Raw genomic sequence first — 20,933 nt, 5'->3', positions numbered from 1 at the left:
TGATGATAGATAAACTTGAGAGATATTTTTGTTACAGAAGCCACGAATAATATCAGGGATTAGGTATCTGGCAATACATAACGTGAATGTTTGTCTTTTGCACCTGTTTTGACAATACACTATACTGCTTTTACTCAAACTTGGTCAAAAATTACCATCTCCCAATTTGGAAAGCTGAGTTGTAGAAATAGATTAGCACTAAAAAATGATGCTAATCTGAAGAATTGCTACATGAAGAATGCAGAGCCACAGATTTGTCTTATTCTGCCACTGAGCTATATGAAATAAGCAGCCAAAGGACGAAAATCTGGCCAGATTATAGTAAAAAGGGTATAATAATGTATAGTGTATTGAATTCATAAGACTGTGGTTGCATGAGGTTATTTTTATCTTACTGGGATGGTTGATTAATTCATGGGAACAAAGTCACATTATAACCTTTAACTGCTTCAGTACCGTGACATCTTTTTCAAGTTTATTCTTGCTGCTACTTGGACAACCTCATTCAGTGTGAGAGAGTCCCAGGTTACAAAAGGGTTAATAAAGGCTGTTTCAAACCCTTCCAATTTGAACACTTTATCCAAAGCTGAATGAAAGTATCCAATGAGAGCAAGAATGCAATAAAAACAAAACATATTGAAAGGATTACACTTCAGGCACATATCTCTTTCTGTGTCTCTATCATCCAATCCTTTTCTGCCCCATCACAGGCATTAGGGCCAGGATGAGACTACTCAGTCCTGATATGGCAAGAGTAACCAGTCACCAACCCCTAAGTGGCATTATATGAGCAATAAACTCCTGCCACTCTTCCCATGTAAACCTTTATAAGCCAATTCAGGATGGAATATGTTAAACCACTAAACCACCAGGCATCCATTTGGTTATATGGGTACCAGCCAATATAGTACCTGACTTCTGGGTTACAGGAGACCATTAAGCTTGTTACTCAGTGTAGAGCCACATAAAGTTAGTTGGCACTACATTGAGTGAGAGAATGGTGGGTGGTTCCACCTACCAAAAGGCTTTTATCCATATAAAAATTATGAAAAGGTTCCAAGCCAGGCTGAAACCGTTGTACCTTCACAATAAACACAACTGCAATGTGTATAACTCTTGCACCTGAATACAGTAATACACAGCACTGTGGAGTCAACTTTTGAAAAAAGAACTTGCATGTAGTAGCCTAGTAGCTAACATGCCACAACTGGAGTGATGGCCTTGAACTGGTCTGCTTGCCAAGAGGAGACTGGTGCATTTTAATCATGCAATGCCATCACGGAGAGTATGCTAGTCATCTACCCTAAAATGTACTGGTCTATGATCGTCTGGTAAGGTCCCTACATCTTAAAAGTGGTACAATGTGACTGGCTCTTACAGCATTTTATTGTTACTGTTTACTGTTTTAAGAGAGCTGATGAAATTATGTTGATGTGACACAAGTATGACACTGATGCACACCATCAGATGGTGCCTATCACAGTGAAGGGTCCGACGAACATCAAGAATGGAAGCTTGGAGCTTCAGGGGTGGCTTGGCTCAGTGTGGAACACCTTAAAGACCAGGCTCAACTTCTCGTGAGTATTAGACAGGACAGAGAAAGGAGAATTTGGTACAATTTTGAAGGTCAGGTTATTTGTATGGAGGCTAAAGGGAGCCTACATGAAAAAGTTACTGCTGGCATTGATATTGGAGAGGATTACTTTCATGTTACTGCTGGCATTGATATTGGAGAGGATTACTTTCATGTGATGGCACTAATATAACCATAAAGTTCCCCTGCATGGTTATACAATTGTCCCTCAACTGCCTCCTTATCCTTGCAAAAAAGGAAGGTGGACTGTAGAAGAGGAGAAACTTCCACCTGCAGTCCATTGAATCCACTTTTCAGATGAGTCTGGGGCTAAAACAACAACCACTTCAGTATAAGAGGTCTCCCAAAGTTGAACACAGTGCAGTAAAGCCTCAATTATACAACAATCTTTCAACCAGGAAATGCAATTAACCGAAGGTTTTGTTAATTAATTCTCAATTCAATTTACCAAAGAAATCCAAGATCCAACAGAAATTTCAAACTTGGCAGGCTCTTTTTGCGCCATCTGCAATAGTTAGCGATGCTTCTGCTAGGGCAAGTATCGGGCCGCCCGCCATATTTATGTTATGTTTGGATGTGCCCTGCTCACTGGGTTGTTACTGGATTATACAATGAAATCTCCTCTGAACACCAGAAATGCATGACTGGTGAGTACAGTACTGTTCACTTGTAAATTATGTGATATGCAGTATTATACGAATACATTATGTGATGCTGTATTACACGTACAACTTCTATGCCGATGGGGGTGTATTTTCGCATATATAGGTACGTACAGTACAGGTAAACCTCGATATACGGTACCTCTAGATGCAATACCACAGCTTAACGATGGGGGGTAGAGAAACCACCATACCCTGCCTAACGATGGCCAAACCCTGGTTTGACGATGGGTTTTACTTTATTTTTACCGATTTTGATGATACTTTAGCTAAAATTGTGTGTTTAGGTTGATTTATAAACTGTTTTTAGACTTAGATTAATGTGTCTTAACCATAGGTGGGGCGCACTGTCATTTTGGGGTACAGTTTACTATGCTTGATTTTTTCCAGACTTATACTTGATTTTCAGATTTTATTTGTTGGTTTTAGTGAGTTACTTACAGGTATCAGGCTTAGGTTAGCTTCTTTTACAGCAGTTAGGCCATTTAGATGGGCTTTAAACTTGTTTTTGGACTCATTTGGGTGGGTTTCGGACTTGGTTTGGAGGGAAACCCATGGCTCAAAAACACTTCCCTATATTTTACATGTCAAATCTACCCCGAGATATGATACCCCACCTAACGATGGATTTTTACTAAACCAACTGCATCGTTAACTGGGGTATACCTGCACAGTATATTATTATATTCTTTTATATGTACGAATTGATTAATCAAAGTTTTGGAAGTCCCATGAATTTTGTATAATCGAGACTCCACTGTAATACAATCTGGAGGTGGCAAGAATAAAATGAGATGATGCCACCATACCAAAATATCATGGAGATTCTTTCAAATCCTTTAAGTATGAGAGGCAAATCAACTGAATAAGTCATCTGGAAGTAAAGAGAGTACCAGTACTCTAAAATAAAACATGTCCTTTTACTAAAAAAAATTAACTCCTCCTCAGCTCAAGAACAACTTTTATTCTAATTATCAAAAGATCCATATTCATCTCAGGAATGACATCTCAGATGGTGTCAAAAACAACATTTAGTAACTTTTTCTGTTTGAAGATGTCTTTCAAGATATTCTATCTACCAGCACAGTTTCATTCAGTTTAGGAGAAATGTCATCAGTTGAAGGGTTTACCAGTAATTCTACTTTCCTCAGCCACAAAGATAACAGTATGAATAAAATAAAATAATGTCCTCCTGCCAAATGTCTAAAACCTGTCCAGGAAACAAATAAATAAATAAATAAAAACTGTCCAGTAAATAAAATCAAAACTCTACCTGTTTGAGAAGTGGGTGGGAGATGGTGGTGACATCACGTCCCTTTCTTTCCACGTCATCACCATGATGATGGTCAGCAGTATCTGTGAATAAACCAGCTTATTACAAACCCATCAACATTGTCCTAATCTTTGCACTTGCCTTCTTTTGTTTCATTTTTTTTGGAAAGGATAGATCTAGATTTTAGCTAATTATGCATTGAAAGAAAAAAAAAAAAAAAATATATATATATATATATATATATATATATATATATATATATATATATATATATATATATATATATATATATACAGTATATGGATCAGTAGGAGCTAGGGGAAAAAAAAAAAAAAAAGGAAAAGAAAAGACAGACATACAGAATCAAATTTTAAACAATGACCCATAAATAATATTTTTGCTCCTTTCAGCCTGAAGATGTGTTTTTCATTTTAACTTTGCCATCTCCTGATTACTTTACTTAGCTTATGAAAGGTATCTCATATTTATGGGGTTCATTACAGTGATATCTAACCCCTATATTCTGAAATGTTTATCCTAAGTAAAATCATCAGGAGACATCACCAAGCTGAAAGGATAATAAATAGCCAACGGCCATACCACGTTGAGTACACCGCTTCCCGTCCGATCAGTGAAGTTAAGCAACGTTGGGTCTGGTTAGTACTTGGATGGGTGACCACCTGGGAACACCAGATGCTGTTGGCATCCCTATGTGTCAAGTGGGGTTGGTGGAGGATTAATACCCCTCCCTGTAAAACAATTAACTCTAAGCCGTTGGCCACCCCGTTTGGGATACATGGCGTCTGGCAATGATGAATGAATGAAACATCATTGGAGGTGCTGGTGTTACTGAGGTCCCTAGCTTATCTGGATATGAACCCAGTACACTGCAGGCTGAAGTTACTGTTCTCCAGCAGCCCACTATCCTCCTTTTGCAGGACAAGAAGGAAGCTGGGGAACATTTGTATAACCAGGCAGTTGAGTTGCCTGGCTATATCAATGCCACCACATGAAGGCATCCCTCTCCAGCATTAAATCAATGGAGTGATGTGGTTAACTGTGACCCATACTATTTATCTCTCTCTCTCCCAACTTGTGTGGCATGGAGGTCATCTTGTCATGAGGCTGCAGACAAAGAGTGGGGAACGGAACGTGATAGCAATTGGACGGGGACAGTAGGGGAGATAGTGGCGGGAAAGGCAGATGTGGTTGTGGCAGCGCTGGATCATACCCTCAGCAGGAGCACAGTTCTCGACTTCACCATCCAGATCACCGACACAAAGTTAGACCTTCTCACTACACACGGGGTGGTTCTTATATTACACATCTCAATTTCTTCATGTTATAGAGTCAAAATCATAGCCTATATCATCCTTTACAATGTCTGCTTTTTACATCTACTGATTGCATGGATGACAGGTAATTTAACAAAGCACCCAAAATACTGTGCTCCTCATATCAGCAGACTAAGTCATCCCTACAACACAAAAGAACTGAGATGTGTTATTTATGGACTACCCTGTATGTACCGTACCATTATGTAATTACAGACATTAAATTTGATCCTACTTATAAATTATGGTACATATTCACTTTATTTATTCCTCCTGTGATTAGTGTTAAAGTATGGACTACTGGCCTTACCTAACTAACCATTGTGGAATTGAAAACCGATTGGACTCTTCGTAAACGAAATTAAATACCATTTTAGAATAAAAGCAGTCAACACAATTAAAATGAACACAACTGTTGTGGTAGGTGGTGGCGACCATCATCCACTCACTTGATGTAGTGCTGCCTACTCCTTCCTTAGCCTTTATCATTCTTTTTCTGTGCCTGCCCTCCTCTCTTCCTATTTCTCCCATCTTTCCTGTCACTTCTTATTGCTTTTCTTTCCTTTACAGGTGGCTTTACATTACGTGACAAGCCAAATGGTTTCCTGTAAGCCAGGAAACCATTTACAACGCTGGGTGGTAACCATATAACCAAACCATACGTGTTCCCTACGTGTCAACAAGTGGGTTGGTGGAGTGTTAGTGCCCCTCCACGTAAAACAACTACCTCAGAGTCAAATGGCCACCCCTTACGGGATTATGGCGTCTGGCAATAGATAGATAGACAGATTACTGAGATGGAAACTGCCCTCAATTTGCAAGATGAAGTTGGCTGGTTTGGGGGATTATTTATTTAATTTCTTTAATGATAATTGTCTTGTGGAGTAAATGGCAAAAAAGTGATTTTTAAATATCAGGCCATGCAAAAAAGCAATCATCTCAAAAACACTCAAAAGAGATCCAAATCAATCAAATTCATACAGAAATGAGCAATAAAGACACTAGCTTAACTTACAATAATTTTCAGGTACATTTACCCTAATGTATCCTACCATACGCCAATCTATTTTAACTTGATCAAACCTAACCTACTTTCACCTCACCTAACATACCCTGGTAATCTTTGGAGAAACATTTCATATCCTCTTAAAAAAAGAAAGAAAGAAAAAAAAAGTGACTTTGTAAAAGTGTACAGAAATGCACTTTTGAATACGAAGAGGATCCATTAACAAACAAGGAAAATACAATTATATAAGGAATAGGTTAGGTTAAGATGAGTTTGGTTAGGTTAGCATAAAATGGGTTAGGTTAGCATAAAATGAGTTAGGTTAGGTTAAATTCCGCTGGGTATCCAGTTCCGGTATGGATTTTTTTTTTTCTTTTTTCATTTCTTTGATAGGCTTTCATAGGTTTTCATGTGATGGTAGGGGGACAGGGGGTCAGAAGTGGCAAAATAAGACATTTCATATAAAAATGACCATTAAAAAAATTTTAAACACATGGAAATCTTTCATATAAACTAAAAAGAAAGAATGGGGGTGAAGTAATATTTTAAAAAATCCAATTGCTTTTAAAATGTTTTTCACCACTTCTAATTTTTTAAAAATCAAAACTTGAAAATGTACCCACAAAATACTAAAAGAATCTCACGAATGGCTTTGTTAAAAATGCAATATAGTAACTGCTATAAAGTGGTCCTAATGTCTCCATGAAAATAACCCATAACCTATCCTATCCCAACTTAGCTTCTCACCCAGCTTGAATCTGGGATGTGTTTTCTATAATATCCTAACATTTACTTAATCTATTTTGCAAGCTATTAGACCTGATGACTGTGTGAGTTATTAGCTCTTAGTTACCAATAATATACAACTGTCAAACTCATCCCCGGGAATCACAAATGATGCCACCCTTCCCAAACAGCATACTTACTCCATGGACATCACTCCCTACGTTATTATAATATTCTCTCCACAACTGCCACCAACGCTACTACTGCCAATACAATCATTGATGTCACTTTGATCATTAATTACCTCCGAATACAACCATTTCATTTCTTCCTTCATTTTCTTGTTTGTTGATTTTGTTCGTGTTTGTATTACCCGCTTGTTTACAAAGATCACTTCTCCCAACTTCTGGATCGTGAATATTTTTTCATCGAACATGGTTTAGACTGATAAAACTTACAACAAACCTACTGTATACAATTACCATTGTGGCTTACTTATCATATATTTCATTTAATCAATTATGGGAATGATTAAAAAAAAAAAAAAAAAAAAAAAAATAGATTGGACTGAAGCCTCAACCATCTTTCGAACGTTTACTATTGTTGCGGAGTCGGGCCAGTCGGCCAAAAAACCTACTCCGTTTCTTAATAAAGTTAACTTCGTTTTCAAAGAGGAAAACTGGTGTTCAGAACTGTATACTTTTCTACAAATTTTACCATTACACTCTATCGAATATACCACTATTACCAACATTACCTATACCACCAGTCCGCCTAAGTAGCCAAAAACATTTTTCGCACATAATCCTCAATGACATCACAAAATAAACCTATAAACTTTAGTACGGAATGAAATTTTAAATGGGAACACTCTATTGCACTTAAGCGATGCGTTTCCAGCACTGTCATAGTTCAGCTGCACTGCCGATTTTTAAGATGTGGCGACTTCCGAGTTCATTACGGTGATGGTGGTGTGGTGGCAGCAATCATCCACTCACTTGCTGTGGTTGTGAGAACAGCCCAGTTCCTTCAGCTACAAACAAACCAGTTATAACCAATCTTCACTTACGCACACTCAATAACTAAATTTGGAAGGTGTTACATGTACTGTAACAGTACTGCGAAGGGCAACAAATGAGCATGAGAATTAAGGATATCCTCAGGCGTTTGGAGAGGAATGAGAAGTATGAAAGGGAGGACCAACTTCCGCTCAAGCTTATCCATTTCCCAGGTACTGCCTAGTGGCGCGTCGCGGGTGGGGTGTTGCCGTGAAGTGGAGCCAGTACATCTACCAGTTTACCGTGTGGGGGTGGGCGGTAGCCGGGAGTCTGCTGCTTCTACTGCTGCCCTATGCCCTAACCTTTGCGGCCCGCCTTTCCCCGGGAGAAAAAGGCGCCACCCTCGGCCTTAGCGATGCCTTTGTGATGGCGCTCGGTTCACTGGCACAACAAGGTAGGTCATAATGTATATTTTAGTGCCTGCCTTGTACACGGCCGATACATACGAGTAACTCCACTATTTAAACACGTTTGGGTCCTGTTTTGCGAGTCCTGAAGGGCAACTGATTCGTGGGGCCTAGAAACACCACTTTTTTACTGGTACAGCATAGTGAAGGTATCTTGGGTGAAATTTTAGTCCTTCTGCAGCCTATATCCCTTAGCTCTATGGCAGGTTAGGATAATACAACGGCTCTACATCCTTTCCATAATATTCCTTCATGACTAGCACTATATTCTGGTGTAATCTCGTTACAAATCGATGGCAGATTAGGACAATAATGCTGCTCTACATCCCTTCCATACCACTCGTCCGTGATTAGGACCATACAGTATTTTAGTGCTAATCTCTTGTTACAAATCAGCATTCAAGATGGATAAATGGTGGTTTTAGACCAAGCATATACATATCACAGTCTGCCAAGTCCAGCAATATCAGCCAAACACTCGCTCTCCCACAATCACTCCTACACCAGCCAAACACTCTTTCCCACCAATCACTCCACCAGCCAAACACTCTCTCTCTCCCACCAATCACTCCTACACCAGCCAAACACTCACTCTCTTCCACCAATCACTCCACCAGCCAAACACTCTCTCTCTCTCTCCCACCAATCACTCCTACACCAGCCGAACACTCTCCCACCAATCACTCCTACACCAGCCAAACACTCACTCTCCCGCCAAACACTCCTACACCAGCCAAACACTCTCTCCCACCAATCACTCCACCACCAGCCAAACACTCCTACACCAGCCAAACACTCTCTCCCACCAATCACTCCACCACCAGCCAAACACTCTCTCCCACCAATCACTCCACCAGCCGAACACTCTCCCACCAATCACTCCTACACCGGCCAAACACTCTCTCTCCTACCAATCACTCCTACACCGGCCAAACACTCCTACACCAGCCGAACACTCTCCCACCAATCACTCCTACACCGGTCAAACACTCTCTCTCCTACCAATCACTCCTACACCAGCCAAACACTCACTCTCCCGCCAAACACTCACTCTCCCACCAATCACTCCACCAGCCAAACACTCTCTCTCTCCCACCAGTCACTCCTACACCAGCCAAACACTCTCTCTCCCGCCAATCAATCATACACCAGCCAAACACTCACTCTCCCACCAATCACTCCTACACCAGCCAAACATTCACTCTCCCACCAATCACTCCACCAGTCAAACACTCTCTCTCCCACCAATCACTCCTACAGGGTCTTGGATGAGTTTCAGCAGTACGTCGTGTCGCATCCTGTTCCTCACCACCTTCCTGACGGGACTGCTGCTTTACGCCCACTACGCCACCGCCCTCATTGCCACCTCCACCCTGGCGGCGACACACGTGCCCTTCACTTCACTACAAGGCCTCCTGGATGACGGGTCCTATGGGTTTGGATTCCTCAAGGGCATCTCGTTTGAACACTACTTTCAGGTGAGAGAGTTTTCGTTTTACTGAGCTGAGATTTTCCATGCATCATTTTTGTTTTTCATTTTGCTGTAACATGTGTCGTTCAAATGTAACTTGAACCTCACTAACTAAGAGAAAGCGGGGATGCCATGATGTGTGTGTGTGTGTGTGTGTGTGTGTGTGTGTAAAAGAATACGACCTATCCAGCTCCCTGGGATGAAAAGATGAAAACAGACAGGAAACGACCTTTGCCTGCCCGTCTGACCGGCACTGTGATAACCCTCGCACTCTTCTCCCACAGGCGCCTGATGGAGATGGACTGTACCGACGGGCGTGGCGGGAGTTGGTGCAGCCCGACGCGAGAGGCCTGGTGTCATCTGACGAGGAGGGGTTGGCTAGGGTCAGTCTCTCTCTCTCTCTCTCCATGTACCAGATTACAGGTGTCCTCTTTTCATAAAGAAATCTGTAACAGTTAGACTTGAACAGCTGTAGGTTGAAGTTTGGGGGTAACCATTCTGGGCAGGCGAGTTGCAAAATGATGCACTTTGGGGAATAAAGGAATTCTGATTTCTCTAGTCCAGTTACGCTTTTCAGTGCGAGGATGTGGTGAAGGAGAGAGAGATAGAGAGAGAGAGAGAGAGAGACGCCTTCATGTGGTGGCACTGATATAACCGAGCTGCTATGCTGCCCTGTTATACAAACGTGCCTCAAGTCCCTCCTGATCCCCCGAAATGAGGATGGTGGACTGCAAGAGGAAGGGAACAGCAGCCCACCGGGAATAACAACAACAACAACAACTACTACTACTACTACTGTTAGGACTCCATATTATAATTACAAATCATAATAGATAGATAGATAAATAGATAGATAGAGAGACAGATAGAAGCAGGGAGTCAGATGATGAGAAGGTATTGTGTCTGCGAGAATCGAGCAATGCTAAACATGCTTACACACTCTTAACTCAAGGAATGCTTTATAGGCACACGACAGCGCCTAGTGACCATACACACACATACACACATACTCACACACAGGCTTCTAGAACTTTCCATCCACAGTGTACACACGTGACACAACCCCTGCTACACCAGAATTTAGAAAAAAAAAAATGTCATAAAAAAACTTTGTAGTTACTTGTAGTGGAGTTTTATATATATATATTAGACTTGTGGGCGAGCGGTTGTTATATTAGAGTAGCTTGTAAGCAGATAATCTTCTTTCCCATTTGTCATGTAGTGACAGGAGAGGTAAAGAATAGTATGGGACTATTTTTATTTGTCTTGGAAATGTTAACAAGTCTCTCACACAGAGTGAGTTGAGCAGAGTCCCTGTCTCCCTGTCTCGCTCTCTCAGTCTCTCTCTCAAGTTGCTAAGCCCTTTCTCCTTCTGACCTGCCTGTTCTATGGCTAGCCTCCATCTGCCCTCTCTTTCCTAAATTCTGGTGTAGCAGGGGTTGTGTCACGTGTGTACACTGTGGATGGAAAGTTCTAGAAGCCTGTGTGTGAGTATGTGTGTATGTGTGTGTATGGTCACTAGGCGCTGTCGTGTGCCTATAAAGCATTCCTTGAGTTAAGAGTGTGTAAGCATGTTTAGCATTGCTCGATTCTCGCAGACACAATACCTTCTCATCATCTGACTCCCTGCTTCTATCTGTCTCTCTATCTATCTATCTATTATGATTTGTAATTATAATATGGAGAAATAACACTACTACTACTATTACCACCACACAAGCACCACCACTACTACTAATACAACTACAGGACTACCACCACCACCACCACCACCACCACTACTAGTAATACTAATACTACCACCACCACTACTCCTACTACTGTGACTACTACTACAATAACTTTAAAACCCTCCACACCTCCCCACACAGGTGCGTGGAGAGAACTACGTGTTCCTGATGGACGCATCGGTGTTCGACTACCTCAACCAGGGCCACTGTGACCTCATGAAACTGCCAGGCTACTATTTCTCATCATCCTCAGGCCTCGCGTTCCCTAAAGGCTCTCCGTTTGTCCAACTTTTTAGCAGAGAGTGAGTTTTAGCAGAGTCGTTTGCCTGATATGTGCCCCTTGCAATAATAATCTAGTTATCTATCTATCTATAGCCAGACGCCATAATCCCATATGGGGTGGCCGTTTGTCTTGAGTTAGTGGTTTTACGGGGAGGGGCACTAACCCTCCACCACTCCACCTGTTGACACGTAGAGAATCAATAATAATAGTAAGTCTCTGCCAAGTACTGCCATGCAATACAAAGTGCCCTACCGGATGCAAACCATACATATGTACTTTGTATATAACGTGGGTATGACAGCAATACGTATGTACAGCCATTTAGCAATCTCCCCAGACAACACACAGAGCGGACACCAATGTAGGTATGGCTGTTAAATATGACAACTACTACTACTACTACCACCACCACCACCACACCTCTCCTTTCTTCCCCAGACTCCTCCGACTCGCTTCCACTGGGGTCCTTCAGAAACACAGAAGGAGATGGACACCCGCGACCCCTCCTTCATGCGACCGTCCTCACCTGGCCCCGGTCTCCTTAGGGCACGTCCTGACCGCGTTCCTTCTGCTGGGGGTCGGGGTCATCGTCTCCTTGGTTATGCTTGTTGGGGAGAGGTCAATAAGGAGGGCGTCCAGGCCACGTAAGGTCACCCCCTGGAAGATGAGAGTATATGAGGAGAAACGTTAACCCTGTGTTATTATGGTGCTGGTGTTATTGTTGTGATTGTTGTTATTATATTATTATTATTATTATATTATTATTATTATTATGATGATGATGATGATAATGATGATGACTACCACTACTACTACTACTACTACTGTTATTATTATTACTACTACTACTATTATTATTATTATTATTATTATTATCATCATTACTACTACTATTACCACTGTACTTATTTTACTCTTGCTATCTCCAGACAAGTTCACATAGGGGGGTAGGGTGTTGGATAGAGCCTCCTTAAGCCCCTTCAGAACGAGTGGCTTTGTTATGAGTCCATATTATATTTACAAATCATACTAGATAGATAGATAAATAGACAGATAGACAGCTCTATGAGAGCCTGGGAATGGGAAATGATCTTGCAAGTTACACTGAGGAAAAGCTGACGACAGATTACGAAGTAGCCAGTCAGGAGATGATGCAGTTAGTTTGTCAGCGATACACCAGGTGAACACACATACACACATACTCACACACAGGCTTCTAGAACTTTCCAACCACAGGGAACACACGTGATACGACTCCTGTTTCACCAGAATTTAGGAAAGAGAGCTCAGAAGGAGAGAGGCCATAGAAGCGGCAGGGAGTGGGAAGAAAGGCTTAGCAACTTGGAAGAGAGAGAGAGACAGAGAGAGAGATAGGGAGATAGCTAGCGGGACTCTACTTTATACTTCGCTCTGTGTGAGAGACTTGTTAATATTTCCAAGACAAATAAAAATAGTCCCATACTATTCTTTACCTCTCCTTGTCATTGAATGACAAATGGGAAAGAAGATTATCTACTTACAAAGCTACTCAAGTATAACAACCGCTCGTCCACAAGTCTAATATATATAACTTCTCTACAAGTAACTACAAAGTCTTTTTATGACATTTGGTAGCACCGAAAAGAACGCACCTCGTCTTCGAATCAACAGTGAATTTCTAAAAAAGCAGGCGACACTCTACAAGATTAACTTCAGTTCTACAGTGAACGAACTACAACCATCTACAATCAACTACAAGTAACAACTCTACGAGTCATCTGTATAATCTTCTAGACGCACCTACAAGTAGCGGCAGTCTTCGTCCTACAACGAGTAAATCACAAGAAAAAAGGACCAAGAATACATCAAGTAAGAAAATACAAAACAAACAAACGAAGAGTGAGACACAACTCATAACTCATAACCACCAGACCTCACCCTCCTCTCTCTGCTACATCCACCCAACCCCCACCGCTGACGCAGGAGTGAAGAGGAAGAGGAAAGATGTCCAGAAAGCAACTTACTTCGCTCAGACAAGCTCCATAGGGCTAGGACATATGATGAATTTAAAACTGAATTTTTGAAGAAATTTTCTGGAGGTATGAACTTCTTGCCAGGTATAATTCCAGAATTACATAAAATTGTAGATCTTGTAAGGGAGCACACTACAAACCATGTGCTCAGTGAAATAACTGCTGATGTCTCCACAATCAAAAGAACATTGTTAGTTACTTTGGAAAATTCTAATTGGATAACAGATGATGGAAAGATGTCCCCAGACCTCGTAGTGGACATCATTGGTTATGTTGTTATCTATCTATCTATCTATTGCCAGACGCCTCAATCCCGTTTGGGGTGGCCACAAACAAATCGCCTCCAAGTCGCCCTGTCCCCCGCCATTTCACTCCTCTGCTCCCAACTCACACCCTCCTCTCTCATATACCTCTCCACCCCATCCCTCCATCTCATCCTCGGCCTCCCCCTCCCTCTTCCCCCCTCCACCTCACTCACATACACTCTCTTCGTCAGTCTTTCACCCTCCATCCTCTTCACATGGCCAAACCACCTCAGTGTGTTCCTCATAACGCTTCCTATCACATCCACATCCACACCACAACGCTCCTTTATATCCTCATTCGTCAGCCTGTCTCTCCACGTGACTCCACAGGCTCCTCTTAAATAACTCATTTTCACTGCTCTCACTCTTGACTTGTGTCCTTCCAACAATGTCCAAGCTTCACTTCCGTACGTTAGAGTTGGTATCACAATACTGTCATGTAGTAACTTTTTCACTTCCATGCTCACTTCCCTGTTTCTTATCACTGCTTTCAAAGAACCAGCAACCTTTCTTCCCTGCTGTACCCTTTCATGCACTTCACCCTCCAAACCTCCATCCTTACTCATCACACTACCCAAGTACTTAAACGTACTCACATTTTCCAATTCCTCACCATCCAACCTCGCTGTACATTCACTAACTTCACCTCTCTCAAAGACCATCACTTTACTCTTCCCTACATTCACCTTTAGATTCCGTTTCTTACACACTCTCCCAAACTCATCCACCAAGCCTTGCAGCTCCCCTTCGTCTTCACTCAACAACACAGTATCATCTGCAAACAACAGTACAGGGAGTTTCCAAACACTATCCTCTCTCACCAGGGCCACTCCAACATCCACTACCCTACCTTGTACCTATTTTATTACCCCATCCATGTACAGATTGAACAACCATGGAGACATGACACATCCCTGTTTCAAACCAACTTTCAAAGAGAAAAATTCACTTTGTTCACCATCCACACGCACTGCAGCCTTCGCACCATCGTACATACTCTTCACAGCATTCAACAACTTCCCATCTACTCCATATATTCTTAACACTTTCCACAATCCTTGTCTATCCACCCTGTCATATGCTTTCTCCAAATCCATGAAAGCCGCATACAACTTCTTTCCCTTCTCTAGAAACTTTTCCACTAGAGATCTAAGAATGAATATCTGATCTACATAACCTCTTCCCTTCCTAAAGCCTCCCTGTTCTTCTCCAACTAATTTCTCTGTTCTTTCTCTAACTCTGTCTATAAGTATCCTACCATACACTTTTCCTATTATACTAAGAAGACAAATGCCCCTATGATTACCACACACTTCTTTTTCCCCTTTTCCTTTGTACAAGGGAATAATTATACCTGACTTCCAATCCTCCGGGACTCTACCTTCCTCCCAGGCCAATCTGCACATCTTCCACATCCATTCTACTACTATCTCTCCCCCATGCTTCAGCATTTCACCACACACTCCACCAATTCCTGGGGCTTTCCCCGATTTAACTTTCTTCATTGCTTCCACAACTTCTATCCTACTGATTTCTTCCTGTCTTCTCACCTCCCTCCTTCTCCCAGCCATTCCCCAGCCACTTATACTTGCATTACTTCCATCCTCTACGTTCAACAATTCCTTAAAGTGTTCTCTCCATCTGCTCACTTTTTCTCCCTTCTCCACTAGTAATATACCATTTTTATCTTTCACTCCCCTGCTAACTTCACTTCCACCCTGTCTTACTCTTTTCACTTCTCTCCAGAACATTTTCTTACAGTCCCTCCACTTTGCACTCAAATTCCTTCCAAATTCCTCATCCACTCTCTTCTTACTCTCTCTTACTAATCTTTTCACCTCTCTCTTTCTTTCCACATATAACTCTCTCTTCCGCCTCTGAACTTCTTCCACGCCCCTATTTCTCATCCATTCATTGTATGCTTTCTTCTTTTGTGCCACAGCCTGTTTCACCTCTTCAGTCCACCACGCTGTTCCTTGCACCCCCCTCCGTCTTCTCTTCCTTCCACACACCACATCACATGCTGCACATATTTCTTCTGTAAATATCTTACACACACCTTCCACGTCTCCAATCTGCTCCAATTCATAATTGCCCAATCGTTCCTCCACTTCTCTCTTATACTCTGCCTTTTTCTCATCCTCTTGTAACCTCTCCACTCTCCTTGCAACTACTCCTTCCTCTCGTCTTTCCCTTCTTCTATTCCTCCATCTTACTTGCATTCTAATTCTGGCCACCACCAAGTAGTGGTCAGAAAGTCCACTCCCTCAACCTCTATACACTCTTGCATCCGTTACACATCTTCGCATCCTTTCATCCACACTCACATAATCAATCATTGCCTTCCTTTCATTCAGTTCACCACCCACCCTTCTCATCACTCGCCATGTATACCTGTGGATCATTTTATGCCTGAAGAGGGTATTGGCTATCACCAACCCCCTCCCAGCACAAATGTCCACTAACGCACTCCCATTCTCATCTATCTCAGCAGGCACACCCCACTCACCAACTATTCCATCCACCTTCACATTCCCCACTTTACCATTCATATCACCAATCAAAAACACTCTCTCATTCCTTCCAAACTTTTCCATGCACACTTCCACATTTGTCCAGAACTCTTCTCTCACTCTTCTAGCACGATCTTGCGTTGGTGCATACACACACACAATCGCCCACATATGTATTCCAACTGATAGGACTCTTAAGATCGCCAAGACGATCGCGTACACCCCAGGAATGTGCTTGCTAGACTTAATGAACGAGGTAGAGATGCAGTGCAGTAAAGCAGGTGTGGTCGACACACCTGCACATTCTGGTAGAATGAGGGTACCTGAGACAGTATCAGCTGTGAAAACATCTACACCGACCCCAAACAGAGAACAAAATCGATCGCGACCCGAAAGCAGGCAGACCAAACATGACAAGGCCTCGATCACAGACGCCGTGCTACAGGCAGTTTCATAAGTTTTCGCGCAGCCCGAGCAGGTCTCGCGCCATAAACAACACTTCTTATGGGAAATCACATCGTAGGTCACGGTCAAGGGATAGGTCCATTCTATGTCATTATTGTGCAAAACCAGGACACACAAGGTATGAATGCTTTATCAAGGCAAAAGAGGACAAGCAAAAGACACAAGGATTTGGTCCTTACTGTAGGCATCATAGATACCAAGGGCACTGGACCAGTGATTGCAAAACAGTAGAAAAAATTGTTTCTATGTTCAAATCGGGGGAAGACCAAGTCATGACAAAAAACGAACAAACGTAAAGAAAAACAAGGCTAAACTTCACATAGGAGGCATGTTGGGAAATGAGTGTATCTTGATGCAAGCCGTATGTGAGGATCAAAACGTTTCCTTAGTTTTAGATACAGGCTCTCCAGTGAACTTAATAACACATGAAGAACTAAATAGAATTCTTAAAAATAAAAAGAAAGTAACTTTTCTGGATGAAGCTGATTTAGATTTACACACGGTAGATGGACAACAAATTACAGTGAAAGGTATGATAAGATTAAATATCAGTTTCACAGAGACTACAAGACCATTCTCTGCATTTTTCTATATCGTTGAAAACTTAGCAATTAAAGCTCATATGTTACTGGGCTTAAGATCCATGAGAGCTGAGAACATAACCATACTCCCACAAATGAATGGAATAGACTTTGACAATGAATTCATAGAGGAAATAACTTCAGAGCCCTCACCGATTGGTAGAAGAGAGCCAAAAAGAATTGGTAATATTAAAGGCTTAAACAAACATACACAAACAGATGAGTGTATAGATCCACTCCCACCACCAACCCCATCCTCCAGAATTAGTGACCCAGATAACAATACTGATTTATCAATTTTTCCAGCCCATCTCACTAATGATTTAGTTATACCACCTAATTCCTACATGAAGGTTACCATAAAGAGCAAATCACGGAATAGTACTGTTCTTGTCTTAGAAGAATTATGTAAAGGGATTGTCAGTAGAAAACGCATTGTCATACGAACGACGAAGGGCAAACTCAGATATTCATAATTAATCACATGAATGGGGAAGTTCAGTTGAAAAAGGGAACTTGCATAGTTAATACTGAAAAATGTCCCGCCCCTGTGAAGGAAATAGTTATAGCTGGAGTAACAAGTGAGATAAAATCTACGGACAGAGAAAGAATAAAAGAGAATTTAATTCACTCAGGTGAATTTGATGAAGAAAATGATTTGTTAACCCTGCTGGAAACACACAGGGACACCGTAGCATTGCCCGGAGAACAATTAGGGTGTACTAACTTGATTAATCACATGATTAATGTGCACCCAGAAACACCACCAATTTTCGTACCAGCTTACCGCATACCACACTCCCAACGTACACTTGCAAATCAGTATGTCGATGAAATGTTAAAACTTGGAATTATTGAGCCTTCAGTCTTGTTATGCTGAGTGTTTTTAGGCCGACTCCTCGTACTAAAAACACTAGCTACTGAGCGGGGTCCTCTTTCCGGACCGGAAGTAATGCACTAACAAAGGAACAGGACATAAAAACTAGGCAGCCCACCTTTAACACATCTATTACCTTAATTCTAACACCGTGACAATATTACATAGAATGATATTATGGACAGAGGATACAGATATACAAAGTTACGTTAGTACAACATGGGATATTCACACACACTATAATTATACTTTACAATAGGTTGAGGGTCCATAAGCGAATGAGACTAACTTGCATTAAAGTCCAAAAGGTCTTAGTGTACTGGTGCAATCGAGATGTCTGGGCTTGATGAGCCGGGGAGGGATTACTACTATAAAAGAACAAGGGGAGCAGATCACTATAATTCACTGTTTGGGCTCGGCGCGGCAACTCTCGCCCGCGCGTACACTGGCAAGGGGGGGGGCTCCTCTAGACTGGACTTGGGAATAGTTGAGCGGGCCCAGAACTTATAGTCTTTTCCAAGGGAAGGTATTTACGGACACTTTTTGGTGTAATCCCGCTGGTTCACTTTGTCACTGGATCACTGTCTCTGTCTCACTATAGAAAAGGAAAAGTCACTAATCTTGCCCGAGTTTCTGGGGCGATATCACTCTGTCACTATAAGGGGACCTCCGGGGGCTCTACCCGTGGCGGGAATCACCGTACCCGCTGGGGGGAGACTCGACCCGGGTCCGATGTTGCAGGGATTGTAGGCCCTCCTCTGGTCACGGTGCAGGGAGACCCTCTTGCCTGGGGTCTCGACCTAATGTAGGCCCTCCTCTGGTCACGGTGAAGGGAGGCCTGTCTATGTTGGCCCTAGGGACTGGGGCCAAACAGGTGTAGCAGACGGGTCTGACGTCGTAGGGTCTGCGGCAAGGGGAGGTCGGCGTTGACGGGCTGCTGGGCTCGCCTGGGGGTCCGAGGGCTGCGGAGGTCTGCCGGGGGACGCGCCGTCAGGTGTGGGCTGCGGCCTCGTCTCCTGCTGGTACCTGGGGAAGACAAGAATTTCCTGGGGGTTGGAGGTAGGTCCCGACTGGGACCGGGCCTCTGTTTGGGTGACACTTTTGGGGCAACTCTCCTGGGTGGTGTCCAGCTACTCCTGCAGGAGTTAGCTGACTTTAGAGGACACACGGAGGCCGTGGTCTCTCTTGTACTTAGGGAGGGTAGCACAGAGGCGACTCTCTCTCTTGTCTTCACAACTGCCGTGGCACCAGGTTGATCGGTCCTGGGACCCACTTGTGGCTCTGTGTGAGGGTCTCTTATCCTTGGTGTGGCTAGGGGTGTGGTGGGCCCCGTATAGTCCTATATTGGGCCTCCTGCCCTGTTTGTTAAAGAGGGTTCTTCTCCCTCGTCAAAGGACCTCCTGTCCTGGTTGTGGCACAGGGTATTACGCCCTAGTGGCTCACGGTGGCAGAGGGTACTAGCCCCTCGTGGCTCACCAGGGTTGTTGCGGCAGAGGATGGTACTTCCTCATGGCTCGCAGTGGCAGTAGGTGTAAACACCTCGTGGCTCACCTAGGGACCTCCTGTCCCATTGGGGTGAAGCTGTGGTCGTCACCACAAAACTACTAGGGACTGATATTGTATCAGTCCCACCCCACTGCTGTCGATGGTCAACCCGCCATTGAAGTTGTTGCGGATCTAGGCTCACCTGGCGTTGGGGCAGTTGCGGGGAGAAGGGGCACAGGTCAGTGGTGGTTGGGTGACCCTTTTGCCCTGGGTCATTAACCTCCCCGTGATCTCTTCCTCGGGTGGTGGGGTGGTGGTGGCCCGGTGGTGGAGTGGGGGGTGGCGGGGCGGAAGGACCGGCGGCGGGCATTTTAAGTCTCCCCGTGGAATGCCCCATTATTCTTCGTGCCCAAATGAAATGGAGAAATGCATGCGGTAGTAGATTACCGTAAACTAAATAATCACACAATCCCAGACAGATTTCCCATGCCATTGCTAAGCGACGTTCTACAGAATATTGGTCCTGAGAATAATATATTCTCGACCATCGATCTCCTAAACGGCTATTATCAGATTCCAGTATCGAAGGAGTCACGTAAATACACTGCCTTTTCAACAAACAGAGGCCATTATCAATATACAATAATGCCAATGGGACTGAGGACAGCCCCAGGCACATTCCAGCGTCTTATGAATTACGTATTGTCCGGAATTTTAGGACAAGGAATATTTGTTTATCTTGACGATATTATAATCGCAACGAAGAATATTAAGGATCATCTCAGGAAATTAGACTTACTCTTACAAAAGCTTAGTGATGCTGGTTTAAAAATTAAACTTTCTAAATGCAAATTTTGCTTTAAGGAAATAAATTTCTTAGGCCACAAATTAAGTTCTGATGGTATTCACACCACTGATGACAAAATACAGGCAGTGAGAGATTTTCCTGAACCCACTACGACTGACGAAGTTAAGACAATTTTTAGGTCTGGCTGGGTACTATAAGTCATTCGTACCACAGTTCTCTCATATAGCCTTTCCTCTATTCCAACTACTCAAAAAAGATGCTGTATTCCAATGGGAAGAAGAACAAAAAAGGGCATTTAACAATCTAAAAATTAAACTAACAAATGCACCTTGTTTAGCATATC

General features: G+C 42.8%; 1 non-coding gene across 1 annotated transcript; it reads left to right on the top strand.

Moving 5' to 3' along the window:
- Window positions 1-4,115: 4,115 nt before the first annotated feature.
- Window positions 4,116-4,234, top strand: LOC145397105 (5S ribosomal RNA). The gene has a single exon (XR_013896888.1). It is a non-coding gene; the product is annotated as a 5S ribosomal RNA (ribosomal RNA).
- Window positions 4,235-20,933: the final 16,699 nt, after the last annotated feature.

This window comes from Coenobita brevimanus, chromosome 4 (assembly GCF_032717465.1).
Source record: "Coenobita brevimanus isolate Jiangsu-jjx chromosome 4, ASM3271746v2, whole genome shotgun sequence".
NCBI lineage: Eukaryota > Metazoa > Arthropoda > Malacostraca > Decapoda > Coenobitidae > Coenobita > Coenobita brevimanus.
Note: the sequence above shows the minus strand (reverse complement) of the source record. Positions and strands in the feature narration are given on the sequence as shown.